The 17,105-nt window shown below is 38.7% G+C and overlaps 1 protein-coding gene across 1 annotated transcript in view; it reads left to right on the top strand.

Moving 5' to 3' along the window:
* The first annotated feature begins 4,755 nt into the window (after positions 1–4,755).
* cdon (cell adhesion associated, oncogene regulated) overlaps positions 4,756–17,105 on the top strand; it is a 46,493-nt gene continuing 34,143 nt past the window's right edge. Inside the window, exons 1-2 of the mRNA XM_073853343.1 lie at positions 4,756–5,099; positions 10,959–10,989. The gene's annotated coding sequence lies outside the window, so the exon portion shown is untranslated. The remainder of the gene's footprint in view (positions 5,100–10,958; positions 10,990–17,105) is intronic.

The following is a 17,105-nucleotide window of genomic DNA, read 5'->3' as shown; positions in this document are numbered from 1 at the left end:
AAAATGCTTGCGGGGAATGAGTTAAAGATGTACATCACATTTTCACCCCCCCACTCAAAAAGGGCTGTGCCAGTTAATGGGTTTAATAAAAACCAATGGCAAATAGAAAACTCCACTGACACTCTCTCCACAGACCTGGGAGGAACAGAATCACACCTTCCACTGGAATGGAGCGTCAGACGGCAGGCAGCACCTGCTGTACTTCGGCCCGGGTGGGCCGCCTCATCACAGCCCAGTGCAACGACTACAGCCGAAAAGTTGATTATACTATTTACACATGCTAGAACGTGGAACAGATGACCGCTTCACACACAAAATCGGGACGCCCAGTACGTTCGGGCCATTTGAACACACACGTTCCCTCTCACGCACAAGTTAACCTGCCAGTGATTTTCCCCACACCTGAACTTCCCTCTGCACACATACCATCATCTCACAGAGTGCTGAGGAAATATTCCCAGCCAAACAAGCCACGTCCAACCAACAATCCTGATGCCAAAATCGACCCACCGAACCTAGCTACACAAACAAGGCCACAAACACTCATTTGAACCAGTGCACAAGAGCAAACTCCATGCAACAGTGTGGTCGTTCTGTGTGCCTTACTGTGTCATTTTTAATCCGTTCATGATCTTTTTTTAATCTGGCCTTGTCAATGAATGACTCTGGAATGTGCTTTGTGCAAATATACCGCATACTTCCTGAAAACTCTTGCATTGCTGGGGATTATAGAGGTGTGCAAACAAGGACGCCACCTGCCAATCACACCAAGAGTTGACAGGTTCAGAAGAATGTGAAACATTTAAATAGTAACACTATCAGATATCATGTAAGAATATTGATACAGTGGCAGTGTGATAAATGATGTCGCTTGCCAAACTGATGGTTGTCTGTGATTTTATTTTTATATTTCGCTTTATTATTTTAGTGTAGTAATAGATATGTAATTTTGTTTGATTTGTACTATAGGCGGTTTCAGCGGCAACAACATAATGGCGTTACGTAACGTAACATAACATAACATAGTTCTAAGTTAAGCTAATGTCAGCTGACTCCTAAAAAAACTCATAGGAGAAAAACCCTTATAGGGAAAAAGTCCTTGGGAGAAAAAAACCCTTGAGAGAGAGACAGACTTAGTTGATCCTATAGAGGTTATGCACGTGACGTCACCTTCGGCGAAAGTGACTGCGGTTACGCCCACTGAGTGGCAAAAAGTCTGAGCGACAGCATTAGCATAACATGGAAAAGCTTCTAAAATGGGAAAGTAGTTGTGTGATCGACTGTCCTAACAGATTCAACAAAAATTTGGAGCAGTCTTTTTCCAGACTGCAAAAAACACTAAAAGGAAAAGTAAATCAGCAGTATATGTCAGGTGTGTCAAATTTTAGGATAAAAAATCCTATAAAAATACACCAATGAATACTCTTATTTTGTGTAATTGCAAAGTTTTGTCAGTGAGCCTTCATTAAAAAACATCCATTATGATGAGCCTTGTGTTCTACAAAGGTGAGATGGTCTAATAGTGTTAGCAAGACAAACATATATGTCAGGAAAAGCAATGTCTGGCCACATGCCAATGTCCACAGACTACTGGTTGTTTGGCAAGTTGTTAGGGTCAATGTTAAGGCCAACTAAATTCAATTTAAGCTGATAATAGTCAGTTTTACTGGCGTTTTCGCAGCAGCCCCTATAAAAACCAGCCATTTTGTTGAATGTTTTGAACAGGGCGAGCTCCGGCGTGGTCACGTGGAAAGGTGACGTTGTTGCTTTGTCGCAAGTGAAAAACAATGCTGACCTTCTAGTTCAAAAAGAAGCCTCATATGAGAGTTCGGTAGCAGCGGAAGAACGCATCAGGGATCGAGTATGCATCACACCCTAACCAAGGTATTTGGTAGCGTTTCGTTTCATGACAGTCCAGGTGCGAAATGTTGTCTTTCGTAGCCATTCCTGTATCCGTAAGAATCATAGCCAGTAAAAGATAAGAAACCCATTAATCATAGCAAGCTAGCCAATGCTTGTCAGTAGCCTACTGGTACTCGGTAGGTACTCAAGATGGCGGCAGGCAACTGGAATGACGTAAAAGGTCACATTAATGATATTCATGAATAGAGGATATTGAATACTTTATTATAAAATTTTATGGAATTAAAAGTTTTAAAAGGCATCGATTTCATTGCTTAAAACAATGTTACTTTATGTATTTGGTATAATACAATGTGTTCATGTGGTTTATGGTTAAAAAATACATTATTTTACCGTACATTTTTGTAGCCCCAGATATCCTGCCTTCCTCAAACATATTGATTTTGTACAAAACTCATTGATCTAAAAAGCTCTGTGTCCCTGATTGGCCAGCTAATCTGTACGCTGTGATTGGCCTAAATACCTCTGACTTCAGCCGGAAATGTGACGCTCCTTAACATGTTTGAAAGATTTGGTTGATAACAGGAGTTTGAGTCAGCTTGTGAGTCAAAGTGTGAGGAATTATGATAATGTATGTCTTTTCTACATCACCAATCACAGAAAGTAAACTGTTGCATACAATCCGTGTGTTTGTTGTAGTCCAAGAAAAGAGATTTATGTTGGAGACGATATCTTGTGTCATCGTTTACTTTGGTGTATGTACCTTTTCGGACCATAGTTGCTCTTTATTCATTTAAATATAAAAAGAAACGGTTGGTTGTCGCTGGGAAGAGTTAGGCAATCCAGTAGAAAAAAATACTATACTATAAGATTTGTTAAAGGACAAGTACGATATTTCACACTTAAAGCCCTGTTATCAGATTGTTTGTGATGAAATAGAACGGTTTTAACTTAAATTTCGACATATGCGGCTGGCCCGAGAATTTTCGGGTATTTGTTGTTTCACCTCCCCCCTCTATAATGTGTATATAGGTGCACTGGAACAATCTATCCTAAAATGCATTAAACTTTCGTTTACAAAGACGTGAAACTCACCGAGTGGTCAGGGGTGTTCACCGACATGCCCACACAAAAATCGCCGCAAAAGACGCATTCCAACAGCTGTTTTAGCATTCGTTGTAAACTTGTGGACCTATTATTCCAAACGCCTCACACCCGTACATTCTTCCGCTTAGAGCTTGAATAATAGACACTCCAGCCCAGTTGGTGGCGATAATCCGCCTGCAAATTGCAAGAATACAAACAACGTTCCCAGCGTGGAGTAATACCGTACCTCACAGCACATCTAATACAAGTCAATGGAGTTAGACAAAAACTATGATAAAACCTGTTGGAAAGCATCCCTTGCAGCGACCTCTGTGTGAGCACATCAGTGAACACCTCTGACCACTCGGTGAGTTTCACGTCTTTGTAAACGAAAGTTTAATGCATTTTAGGAAGGATTGTTCCAGTGCACCTATTCAGCCATTGTAGAGGTGGAGGTTGATACAACAAACACCCGAAAATTCTCGGGGCAGCCGCATATGTTGAAATTTCAGTCAAAACCGTTCTATTTCATCATAAACAATCTGAAAACAGGGCTTTAAAGCAACACTATGTAGTTTCCATGTAAAAATGACTTACAGCTCCCCCATGTGGTTGAAAAGCGCAACAGTGCCTGGTATTAGACACTCTTCTGCAGGCAGGGGGAGGGGCGGGGCTGTGTGCTCTACCCTCCACCGCCACTTTCAGAGTGTGCTTGTAGCAGCTAGGAGGCTGCTCAGGTTGCAGCAACAGTACAATTTATCCAGTTCTATCACTGAAATAATTTTAGAGACATTATTTAAAGGTAAAAAAACTACATAGTGTTGCTTTAAGTGTAAAATACTGAACTTGTCCTTTAAAAATTAAAGATTTAGAAATAAAGGGAAGCAGTCGCTGGTCGCTGATCAGACATTGGCTGGGGGCATCACGATGATGGGAGGCCAGTAGATCATAGTTCAAATCATAGCTAAAGCATATCAACTATAACACTGCTGTGTACAATTAATGTATACAATGTTAGCAACAGATCCCTCACTAGCCAGACCTAAACTTCGGGCAAAACGTGTAGGTAGGTTACGCGTCTGGACTGAACTTAACTTCCAGTCTCTGTTTGTTTAATAGCCTGACTAGTGGCTAAACTGAACTATGGAACAAATACCTTGAAAATAACAAACGTTTTGTTTCCAAAAGACGAGAAGACACGGCGGTCATGAATCACTACTTTGTGAAGGGAGGTTTGGCAGCGGATCTGTAGCTATAATATTGTATACATTATAAAGTACACATTTTATACTGTAACGTTAGCTCAGTGTAGTTTTTAATACGCTTTATGATTTGAACTGAGGTAATTTACTTGTTATTTATTTAGCTTGTTTTTTTAGAAATAAACTACTGTAAAAGGACTGTTGTTATTGATTCTTTGCAGAGTTTGATCCACGAAAGCCGATTGTTTTGTTACAGCTGAAAACATCTCAAATTTGGTTCGACTGTTCAGAGCATCAGTGATAATGAGCATTAGTAGATGTTAATGAAACATCAGGACTGAAGCTCTCAATCAGTTGAGAGGGGAATTGTTTCTTTACTCAACTATTGGTATTTCAGGGCTTTATAATGATCTCTCTCTCTCTCTCTCTCTCTCTCTCTCTCTCTCTCTCTCTCTCTCTCTCTCTCTCTCTCTCTCCTCCAGTTCAGAGCTGTGGGGCTGGAACATTCCTCTTCTGACGATCTGCTGAGCAATCTGATCCCCCCTCCTCTTTCTCCATGTGTGTGTGCGCAAGAGAGTGTGTGTGTGTGTGTGTGTGTGTGTGTGTGTGAGAGAGAGAGAGAGAGAGAGAGAGAGAGAGAGAAACAGTTAGACGGGTAGGGTTCATTTACTACAAACATAACTTCGCTAGGATCTGAAGTCTTGACTCCGCGGCGTTCGCGCGTTCATACCTTCAGCGCCACGAAGTGACCGCGATCTTCAGCTCGAGACGGCGCCCGCGCGCAAGACAGACAGAGAGGGAGAGACGCTGTGTGTCGTTACTTATTCCTGGTTTTCGTGCACTTTGCGCCCGTGTCTAATGGAGGGCCCCGTGCGGATTTGCCATCAGGAAAATGTGTTTTACTTCTAGCGCGTACGGCTGGTCGCAGCTTTTGCCCTCCCGTAAGAGGTAAGAACAGACTCCGATGAAAGGGTTTCTTCAGGCACCGCCACGCACTAAAAGACCCCCTTTGGAATACCAGCGTTAAAGTTGATGTGTATTGTACCGTTTATATTGCACGCGACGCTACAAAACCCGAACTGTCCCGTTAGCCTTAACTGTAAACTGCATACGGTAAAGTTTAGGGGAAACCTATACTTTGTAACGTGTTTGCTTTTTGTTGTTTAGGAATGCAGGAGGATCTCGTGTCCCTGAGAGTAAACATTGTGTTACTTTCATGGGTTAGAAAAAGTTTCCAACAAACTTTACATTTACTGTAAACGTTGCCGAAGTTTTGTAAAGTGTCAAGTAATAACCTCGGGAATTTTTTCTAAATGCAACTAGTATGATAACGTAATAACCATTCAAACAATCCTGCATTTAAGCTTGAAACAAAGTTATAAGTGTAAAAGATCAAATAAAAATGTTTTAGGATATAGAAACAAAGTTACAAGATGAAGCTTGGTGTAAATGCAAAACTGTGTTAAATTAACCAAATATAAAGTCTTTTATATTTTTGGATGCATAAACACCAAATTTGTTTATGTGTGTTACAGTTAACAAACTCTTTTCATGTAGCCTATATAAAGTTTAAGTGTTAAGTATAGAAACTTTGTGCATCTCATTAGGGTTGTTTTCTCAAACTGACTATAATAACTGTAGCTGTATGAACAAAACATGGTTTCATGTTGCTTTTTCACATTCCAGAAAGGGGGCCGCTTGTAAATTTATAGAGCATCAAAATATTCAGAAAAAGTTCCTATGTGACAAGTGTTTTGTTTGTTGATAATGTGGTAAAAGGATCATGTGGGGGTCTTAATAGGAAAGGTTGCCTGTTCATGGTGAGGATCACATTCTGTATGTAAATACACCACTGAACTTGTAAACATCACACAATAATATCACTGCTGGATTTCCTCTGTAAACGCACGCACAACTTGACACTGAATGCATACTCTACTCCTTCTCAGTGATTTATTAATGATAATTCGCTTATCTTATGTCTTATTGATATGGAAAGAGGGTTATTCAAGCCCAGCAGGGTTCCTTTACCACTAGACTAGCTTAATTATGTTTCTTGATGGAAACGGACCACAATATGTATTGGTCAGACCCTAAACACAACAGGTCTTTGAAATGAGATACCTGTGAGACAGAAACCAACTTTTTGCTCCCGAAAATAAATGGCCTTACAATGAAAGACAATGCAATGTAGTGAAAGCTTTCAAAGGGGTAGAGCGGCATCAAAATGAGTTATTGCATTTTAAATAATAATAAAATAACTTGACCTAATGAATACTTTAATTTCAGAATTAAAACAGAAACATCATTTTTTATTTTACATTTATTTGTAAGACATTGCCACTACTGTATTTTGTTTGCAAATACTTGTTTTATTGATACGTTATTAGTGTAGGTGCATTTTTTTTAAAGAATATCCCTTTTATTGCCAAAATATCACAAAATTTTTGCATAAATTTTGTTGTTGTTGTTTGCAAGATATTGGAAAACATTAACTCATGAATGATGTGTTTTATATAAACCTCTAAGCTTACGTAAAAGTTTGAACATTCTGACCCATTACATTTTCGATCGCAAAATAGTTAAACTCATACAGGTGATTTGTTGAAATATGGGTTTTAACTGTGACTGTTTGTTTAACGTTTTTATGCCAACCGATGTTTATGATTCTGAGAGTAGATATTGGTGTGTATCTCTCTCTATTGTTCGTCCTGTGGGATGTAATGACTCTTTTGATGATGTTTTTCTAAAGAGGCGTAAATGGATGCCTACATGTGGCATGTGAGTGTCTTTTGTCTGATCAGAGAGGTTAGGACAACATGACTGCCGGATAACAAAGCCTTCATGCTTTCTGCTTGGGAGCAAAAGAGACCGAGAGATCGTCTCAAGATACCAACACAATAAAAGTTTTAAAAAGCGCAGTCCGGGGAAAGGCAAGTTTAATGAATGAGTGTCTGAACTATCAATAAAAAATTTTTGTTACATTCGCAGCTTTCGGCTGTCCCGAACAGTTATGTGAAAACTGCGGTGAAGTTTTGTTGTGGTAAACTGCGCCATGGATGGAGCGGATGAGAACGTAGGACAGGAGGTCGGCATTTATCATGTCTTTATTTTCGTCCAGGCAGGAATGTTGAGCTCGGTCACGTATAATTCAGCTTGTTCTCTTTCACCTGTTTGCTCTTTCGCTCTGTCAGAATAAAATATAGTGAGGAAGACAACAGTACTGATGGTTGAAACATATGCCCAACATATCTTTATAACAAAAAAGGGAACGGCACAGTTAGAATTGTCGAAAGTATATTGAAAAGTAAAGTACATTTATTTGGGTTGCGGTTTTGTTGTTGTGGTTCCTTGTTTAGGGTGTTTGGTCTGTACTGGGAGTAACTAATTTTGGTATGATATTTACTTTTTTTATTAAAAAGTATTTGAACTGAATAACCACAGTAACACTTTACAGGTTGTATGTGTTAACATTAGTAAATGCGTTATGAGCATTGAGCAATATAGATTGTCAGCATTTGAAACCTTTAGTTAATGCACTAAGGACTAACATGAGCAATGTTAACAGTTACAACTTTTGATTTAAAAAATGTATTTGTAAATGCTAAAATGAACATGAACTAAGATTAATAAATGCTGTAGAAGTATTGTTCATTGTTACACTGTAAAAAAAGACTTTGCTGCCTTAAAGTTTTTTGTTGAATTAACTCGGATTTACAAGTCATTCCAACTTGCTAGTATTTATCTTGACTAGAGATGTCTTTTCTCAACTACATTTTATAAGTTATGACAACTCATCTTTGTTGACATGACTTGTAAGTCTTAGTTGATTCAACAAAAAACTCTAAGGCAGCAAAGTTTTTTTTACAGTGTAGCTAATGCATTAGTTCAGTGGTTCTCAAACTGGGGGCCGCGAGATGGTGCCAGGGGGGCCCCAGTTTAATGAGATTTTATAAAATGCATTGATTTATCATGAATTCTGTGTAATTAAACCTAAAAAAATAAGGCTACTAACCAACAGCACTACTTTGTATAATTTAATTTTTGTTTAATTAAAATGTTAAGTTTTAGAACTGTTTTTTGTCATAAATTTTCTATGGGGGGCACCGTACACAAGGGGGGCTGCACACTGAAAAACTTCGAGAAACACTGCATTAGTTAATGTTAACAAATGCAACCTTATTATAAAGCGTTATAGAATAACCTTTTAAATCGAATTGTAGTGAAGTTATTTAAGCATTGCGAGATTGCGCAAGCAGCTTTGCAGGCGAGCAAACTGATACAAGCATCGTGTGAGAATTTGCTTTCTAATATGTATCACTGGAAAACTTCATTTATCCTAATGAAGGGGTTTGTGTGCATGGTTTATAGATATGACCCTGTCTGTGAAATTTAGGCTAAAGTTTCAAATTCAAATTCTGAGATGAATATCAGATTTGATTTGAAAACCGTTCATTTTGCATGGTTTTCAATCTTTGACATGACCTCAGTCAATATTAAATAAGGTTATATTTTTACAGAATGTTCTTTACACGATTTTATGTAGACGTAAATCAGTAAATCACACAAAAAATGACTTCAAAGGCAGGGTCACAATATATGAATGTGCATTTTTATAACAAAAGTGTTGTCATATTTTGCTGTTCATTACTGTTTTTTGCTTAGTTGGGATTAATCTAGCCTGTTAGTTTAGGATTAATTTTAGTTGTTTAGTGTCCATTTATTTACTCAAGTCTGAGGCTGAAGTTTTGCAGTCATTGTTGTTGTGCCAGAATAAATTATACAATATATTGGTAGTTTAAAGGCATTTGGTAGTTAATTTTTACCCTTAATAGGTACTAAGCAACTGAATCATAGTTTTAATTTACATTCATGATAATGTTTTACCATGAAAAGGATGACATCTTGTCCTGTCGGTTCCTTTGATCATTTACTGATACTGTTTATTAAGCTCCCTCATATCAGATGAGATCCTTGTTTATTTTCTTTCTGCTACTGCAGTGTGATGATGCCCGGATATCACTGCTGTTTCAAACAGACTTTTCTTACATAGGGGCTGCACTTAAAAGACGGACGAAGTAACAATTCTCAACACTGTCCTGTATATTTTTACTGACAAAAAGGACATTAAGCCACAGGTGGGATCTTCAGAGAAGCTCTCAGTCTATGTTTTGTCCTGGGAATACAAAAAAGTACTTCCTGTTAAGTAATATCCTTCGAAAGATTGCTTATAGTTTTTGAGGTCACAGTATTCGCAACCAAACATTTGCCTAACCAAAAAAAAGTTAATTTGAAGCTTTTTCCTTTATGTTTATATTTCTTTTGCGATCAATCAAATGGTTTAATGATATCTTGTGATTTTTATAGTCGTGACCCATCAGTGTTTCCTCGCTAATTACGAGCATTTATAAATCATTAGCAGGGCATTGGTTATCCAGAACAGACCGGAGCTAAACACTGCCGTGCTATTTAGAGAGCTAGAATAATGTTTGGCCGTTTAGAGAGTTCTGGGTAATGATAAACACATGGGGCTGTTGAAAAGGTATGCTAAGTGGCCAATTTGAATGTAAGCACGTGTAATGATTCGGACCTAGTGATGGCCTTCCAGTCATTCTGGTGGTCTGTTGTTAGTATGCAAGTTTGGAGCTGTGCTTTGATCAATACATGGGAAAATATCAACCTTATCTCTGTAGTTGGGACCGAGCTTGATATAAGTCTGGAGTGGAGTGGACAGGTGGGATTTTAGATGGAAGAGCCTGGCAGTTTGAGCCGCATCTTCTTTTTTGTAATTAAATGTATAAATCACACATATAAATACATATTGGCATGGTAGGCCAATGAAAGAGAGAGTTTGACAGTCAGAGAGGGGGCAGTCAAAGTGTATTTAGGGATTCATTTTGGCCCTGCCTCTGTTGCTCCACAAATGTTCAGCAGCTTTTTAACCCCACCCTAAACAGGGGACATGAAAGTGAATTCGTATGGCTTTGTGGTTTAGAGGTTTATATGGCTTGGGGCTATGATCTTGCTCTCTTGCTACCACAGCTCCTGTTGACCATAAATGAAGAGCTGAAATAGTATCTTTCTGCATATAGATAGTTGTGCAATGAAATAAATGTGTATGTGTTTTTTGTTTTATATATGCGTTTAGATACTATTTAATATATATTTTGATATTTATGTATTTGTTCTAAAATTATTATAACAATTATTTTAGAATCATTTTAACCAAAAAAGCTTTGTTCTGATTTAAGTAAAATGCATCAAATACAAATTCAAATATTAATTATACTACAGATATTTTTATTAAAATATTTTAATAAATGTAATATATCACAAAGTCAGCTACTATCTAAAAATCTCTTTAGTGATTATCTATTGATCATCAAAATATTATTTGTTTATTTATTTATAAAGGGAACTGATTCAGAATAGATAGCTCTCTTAAAATATTTGTACCTTGCCGCTCTTAAAATATTTAGATTTTAAAATTTTGATGCAATTATGGAATATTATAAAATTAACGTAATTATAAAGTACAGAAAAGTTCTAGGAATAGTTCACCCAAAAATACACTGTTCCTGTGTCCTAACTGGAACAGCATTGTGTTACCATCAGAAAGGTTATGGGTTCAAACCCCTGTAACACACGTACTGATAACATTTTTATACCTTGAATGCATTCTTAGTCACTTTGGATTAAATAAATACTCTCCATGTCATCCCAGACCTGTATCAATGTCATACAATTAAGTCTGAGTCTGTCGGTTATTACATTCAACCTAACAACTCTTTTTGTGTTTCATGGTAGAAAGAAGAACATACTTTGAAAGAACAGAAGGGTGAGTAAATTAATTCCTATTTTTGGGTGAAATGTCCCTTTTAAAGGCCAAATTAAAATTATTGTGTTAAAACATTGACATATTTGCTATGTTATTTAGAGATGAAACAATATAAAATTTTTACATTACAGTTATAGTGACCAAAATCGCCACGATTATCAATATTTACATAGTTATTTTTAGTAATGTAAAAACCTACTTATGCCAACCAAATAAAAAAATAGATTTTGCATGTAAGTGCACTTTTGTTGAAGTATAAAAAGTATAATAATCATGATTAATCGCATACAAAATAAAAGTTTGTGTTTGCATGATATATTTGTGTGTATTGTGTGTAATTATTATGTATATATTTAGAACATTTTTATTTATGTACATTTATATATATATATATATATATATATATATAAATAATAGAAAATATATTGAAATAAAAATATATACATGTAAATGTTTCTTAAATGCATACATGCATGTGTGTGTATTTATATATAATTACACACAGTGCACACACATATATATAATGCAAAACAAACTTTTTTTTGTATGCGATTAATCATGATTAATCTTTTGACAGCCCTAGTATAAATTTGTAAATACTGCGAATATTCAGTATAAAATATAAATGCCCAACTTCATTTCCATGCAGAAAGAACAGGAGAGATGTACTTGTGCAGTGTGGCAAATATACATCACATTGCATACTTAATCAGGCCCATCCTGATTACAGGAACCACAATGCGGCATTTCAGGATGCTTTTAATGAGGACCGTGAAGTCCTTCTCATTCCAACAGAGAAAATAGAAGTCTCATAAGTTTGGACGTTTTTGTACATGACATACACATATGTAACTCTAGTGACATCAAGTTAGTACACCACCCAGAATAATTGCCTTTAATCCCTGAAGTCCAGGTCTCATTAGTTCAGGTTAGCCGCTGTCTTTCCGGAGAGTCGTACGAGCAGGAGAGGGATTACGGTCTGGCTGCCGAAGCTTTGCTGTGATTTACGGTCCTGGTAGTGGTGATGGACACCCGCCAGCAGCTATGCAAAGGGAGTACATGGTATAGTGGGGTTGATGGAAAAGCTGGTCAGGCAGGAGTGCGTAGTGGTTAGTTGGTTTTTTTTTATTTTTTCAATCTCATTGGGCCAAATTGCCCATCAGCTCCATTTCAGTGTAGAAATTAAAAATGTCTAGAAGTGGCACAGATTTTGCTTCTTATGCTAGCAGATAACAAGGTGGAATTTAAAGACTCAGTGTCCATCGCCCACTTGTCTGAGCCAACAATAAGATTTTGTTTCTTGTAATTTATGGCCCATCATCACCCCTTTGAGATAAACAGAAAATGTAGACACATCCCTTAAAGTCTACTCCCTAGTTTAAGGCATAATTTATTGACATGCGTATTATGGAGAAAATGTCTACCCTTGGCTCACCTTTGAGTCTGTTATCAAAATATTTTTCTCTTTGGCTTTGCCTCCCAACACCTTTGCGTAACTCCAGAAAAGAATCGCAGCCCTAATCAGCAGCAAGGAAAGAAAATAAGGGATGAGATTTATTCATACTGTATCATTTAAATTAACTTTGACTAGCTTTGTCTAACCCTACAGCACATCAATACAAGATGTTTACCTGCATTTTTCAGCCCTCAGAGAAATCGTATTAACAGAATGATGTAAAACCTAATTGTCAAAATAAACAATCAGATAGTTTTGTTGGAGTGGAAACAGACGTTTCAAGTGTCTTGAAATGCAACCAAACAGAACCCGAGTATCAAGCAGACCAGTAGATACATTTGATGAGTGTATTTAATGGAGTATAAAATGGGGGTAGGTCTTAAATAAAGTTCACTCATTTATTGCAGTGTACCCTGTTTAACCTTTTAACACTTGACACTTTTTTACTTGCACCAACTTCTTTGTTTTTCTAGAATTGACTTGGTTATGAAGTGCGACTATGTTATCTTTTTGTAAAATTCTCTAATGTTGTTGTTGTATCTTAAATTCCTCTGTAGATTGATGGGTTATGCGTTAGATAATAATTCTTGTCTTATTTTGTTGTGTGGTACTTGCTGTCTCATGTACATTTTAGCAACAGATTTTTCTGAAATAAAAGACAGTTCTGCGCAAGATCTGAAGTGTTCCCAATTTCTGGCCATATGCATAATGTTGGAGACAATTTCTGCATAGTCAGCTTCCTGTTTTCAAAACTTATGTTCTCCTGTTTCCTGACAAGACCCTTCATCTTTAAGAAATTCTGTTCTCTGTCAACCCTTAAAGCAGTAAAAACTCTTTATTTCATTTCATTTGACTTGTTTAGTACCAGCCCAGTTACACCACAGCTTTCTATTTCAAATCCTGCACCCCCATAAGCGACATCTTACATGGGTTTTCCCTGCAGCCCAGTGCCCAAGCTGGGCAACGGATAAGCAAGACTATATTAAGGCAAAAGTGGCCACGGCTGGCTCCCCCCTGCTCTGACAAACAGAGAGTTTGTTTGGAAGGGCTGCGTAGCTGGTGGATCTGAGCCTGAGGCATTGTGGGTACTACTACTGTGAGGCCTGTGGTTGTAAGTGCTGTTTTGAGCCTGCGATGCGGGAAGAGGCAGACCCTCTGGGGAACCAAGTTAAATGGGCATTTACAGAGTCTATTTCAACTGCTTAAGGAAACAGGAATTAATGACTGGTTTGCCCGAAGTAGGCTGTGCATTGTTACATCTCTGACCTGTCTCTTTAAAACAGCCATTAGATTGAGATACAGGATGGGAGATTTATAATATTTATGAATTTGTGATAGACTGCCTTCCTGGTCTGTGCTCGTAAAACCTTATGCATTGCTGTTCTGAATGAGTCTTGCTATCTGTTTAAAACAGTGCTGATGCCGTTCCTCTCCTGGTAGTGGGAATGTGTACAGTATACATAATGTATGTAAGTGATACTATTGCTTTGTTTAAATTTTGTATTAAGGTTCTGCTAGTCTTGGCACCATCTAATACAATGCATCACCATTCAGAATCTGCTCACACCTCCAAAACAAGACAATGAATACAGAAAATGACGTGTTTAATGGTGTGATGCATTACCAGTGTTAGAAAGTCAGACATGCACATTTGTTAAACTCAAACCACAAAATTTGTTTTGTTATTTTGGAAGCACTGGAAAACATGAACTCTTGCCTTGTTAGAGGGCTACAAGACAAGACAGATAAACATTTAGACAACCTAAATAGATTCAGTCACAGAGGCAGTGTTTGGAGTGGATATTTATTTCGCAGCCCTTAAGCTTGTACATACAAGGCAGAGAGTTGGCCTTATGTTTTTGGGGTGTTTTCAACATACTTTGAGAGAGTAATTTTGTCATCTCAGCCTCTTAGATCTTGTTTGTTTTTGTTATATGAGGCTAATATTTCATGCTGGAATTAAATGAAGAATAAAGCAGTTTGGTGCTGAAATTCTTTTTTAATCTAATCAACTGTTAACCATTTTTCATGATACTTTTACCCTCCAATTTTTTCAGAGTACTCATCAGTACAGTATCATTCATTTGTATTTCCTTCCTCCTACCCATAGATGACTTAGGCCGTCATTAATGTTAGCGTAGCATTCCCAACCTTCATTAGTTGTGAAAAATAATTTTAAGGCTTGCTGTCACTATAAATTCACTTTGCACAATTGCATCTTTTAAAATATGTTCCTGTTCTGTGAGTGCTTTTGGTTGGAGGCCAAAGACCTATCGACAAGATACTGAACAGAACATGTTGTGTAGCTGTATGTCTGGCCTAGTTGCCATGGCAAAGGAAGAGATGATGGAACCCAGGAGGGCCAGTAACTGGCTCTGAACTGAAGGATTGAGAGAGAGTAAGGAGTGTAGAAACTGGAGACATCCAGAGATGCAATCTTAGCTGCTTAGTTCAACATAATCGAAATTCATGAGTGAGAGGTTTTTAGAAAGTAGTTTTGAAAGTGAGAGTCATACAAGGGTTGAATCATGACATAGGCAAAATTTCCGGGCCTTGCATTTCCCAGGTGAGCACCATTGCTCAACATGTCTGGAGTGTGTACGCAAATCTCTTGGTCACAGCTCCAATTTTTTGCTTTTGTCTTAGTAAAGTCTTGTTTAATTTAAGGACTCAGCATTGAAAAGAAAAGAGTCTTACCACCACACATAGACTTTAATCTCTTATCTTCCACAACTTGGCTGATGATTCAGGCACTCTTGGCACACCCTGTCAATCAAATTTGTCTCCCAGCACACCCTCTGGGCAGACATAACCACTGTCTCTCCTGTCTCCAGCATTCCTCCTCTCAATTAGAATTACCCTTCCTGTGTGCAAATGTCCCCTCAAGGGTTTGGAGTAGCTGTGAACTCAGCTAGAAGGATATTATGTGGCACCCACAATGATGTGGGTGTTGTTAGTTATGTGTGTACTTTGCAGCAGTTTTGGCTGTGGCCTTGTGTGCTGTCGATACCCTGAGACCCATTTCCAGTGTCCGAGACGACCCTATTGAGTTTCAGTCCTCGGCCTAATCCCTGTTGTTGAAAACCTTGGGAAACGGCCCCTTTACCTCTGCACCCCTCCTGTCTCTCACCACCTCCCCTTCCACACCACCTCCTTCCACTATTCTCAGGCAAACAAGACACCACAGAACAAACTCCAATTAAGAGAGATCTTCTGTACTGTACTGGGGCTGAAGGTCTCACTCCCACCCACTCTCACCAGGCGATCTGTGTGTGGACTGTTTGTGATCAAGGCCAACACGCCCGGGGCAGGAATTAGCACTGTCTTCCTGGTCTGAGGACTGGCACTCTTGGGAAGTAGGCGGAGGTAGACTGCATCGCTGCTGAGAAACTTTATGGAGGGGAGAGGAGGGTTGGGGGTGTCTGTGTTCTTGGTAAACAGTGCTTTGTTAGAGGTGACTGATCCCAGGGGCCTCTGTTCTTATTTCTCTCTTGTCTCCACCCTCTTTTACTGTCAACTGCACCACAGCCGCCCAGGCTGTGCCCTGTCGCCCTGCAAGCAACTTACCCCAAGGGCTACACTTTGCAGACAGTGATGTTATTTCCTGTCAACAGAGACATGGTGCATTTAATGGCTGGGGGAGTCCGGTCCTGGGATGAAGTATCAAAGTCTTGACGTAATGCAAGCACACTTGCTTTAACCCACTCCAATTTACAGCACTACAAGAAGGAGTTGAAGGTTAACATTTGTTTGCCTTCCTTGGAACCACAGCCTTTGAATGCAGATGCAACGGCTAACTGCAGTTTCCACCTCTGTCTCATGTTCCAGGGTTTCCGCGGAGTCATAAAAAGTCATAAAACGTCTTAAATTTAATTATTAAAATTTTAGGCCATAAAAAGTCATAAAAACATCCGGATTATCCATACAAGGTCATAAATTACATTTAGCCACGTCTTAAATTTATATACTCGTTCATTCATTGTTGCCTTTCCCCACAAAAATGCTCTGGCGGCGGCATTCACTCGTTTTGCCTGTCTGGGGAATCTGGGTGGGATAATCACAGCGTTCCAGGACTACAAGGTCCATGCGGCAGTGCAGCAAACAGACTTTTCGGAAGTACTTCAGAAACCCGCGGTCCCGTGCGAACTCCAAACTCTCGAGGAAGTACTTTAGAAACCCGCGGTCTCGTGCGAACTCTCGAGGGTCTGCTTAGTTTAACTGAAATCTCCGGGTCTATCACAATGAGAAAGTGTACATTTAACGAGCTATGGCTTTAAAGGCGGTGCGTTTAGTAGTTGGCTCAAGCCTGTAGCAAACAATCGGTATCAAGCCTATTGCACACTGTGTAAGAAGGCGCTGGAGCTGTGTAGTTTAGGCATAAAAGCCTTACAATCGCATGCAAAGTCAGAAAAGCATAAAGTTGCTGTAAAAGGTCTTCAGCGGGTGCAGGCGATCAGTCAGTTTTGTTCGGCTCCGTCACTACCCGGTCCAAGTACAGCACTGGATTCCGTTTGTCTCCGTTTGTCTTCGTCTCGGCAAATCGGGGTCAAAGATGGCCCAGCTCCTTTCAAAATCAAACGCCCTCAGACGGGCAAGCAAAGAAAAATTGGCTAAGCTGAAAAAGTTTGAGGAGGAGATAACCATTAAAGGGGACGAACTG

Source organism: Misgurnus anguillicaudatus, chromosome 15 (genome assembly GCF_027580225.2).
Source record: "Misgurnus anguillicaudatus chromosome 15, ASM2758022v2, whole genome shotgun sequence".
Taxonomy (NCBI): domain Eukaryota; kingdom Metazoa; phylum Chordata; class Actinopteri; order Cypriniformes; family Cobitidae; genus Misgurnus; species Misgurnus anguillicaudatus.
This window is presented reverse-complemented; position numbering and strand designations above follow the sequence as displayed.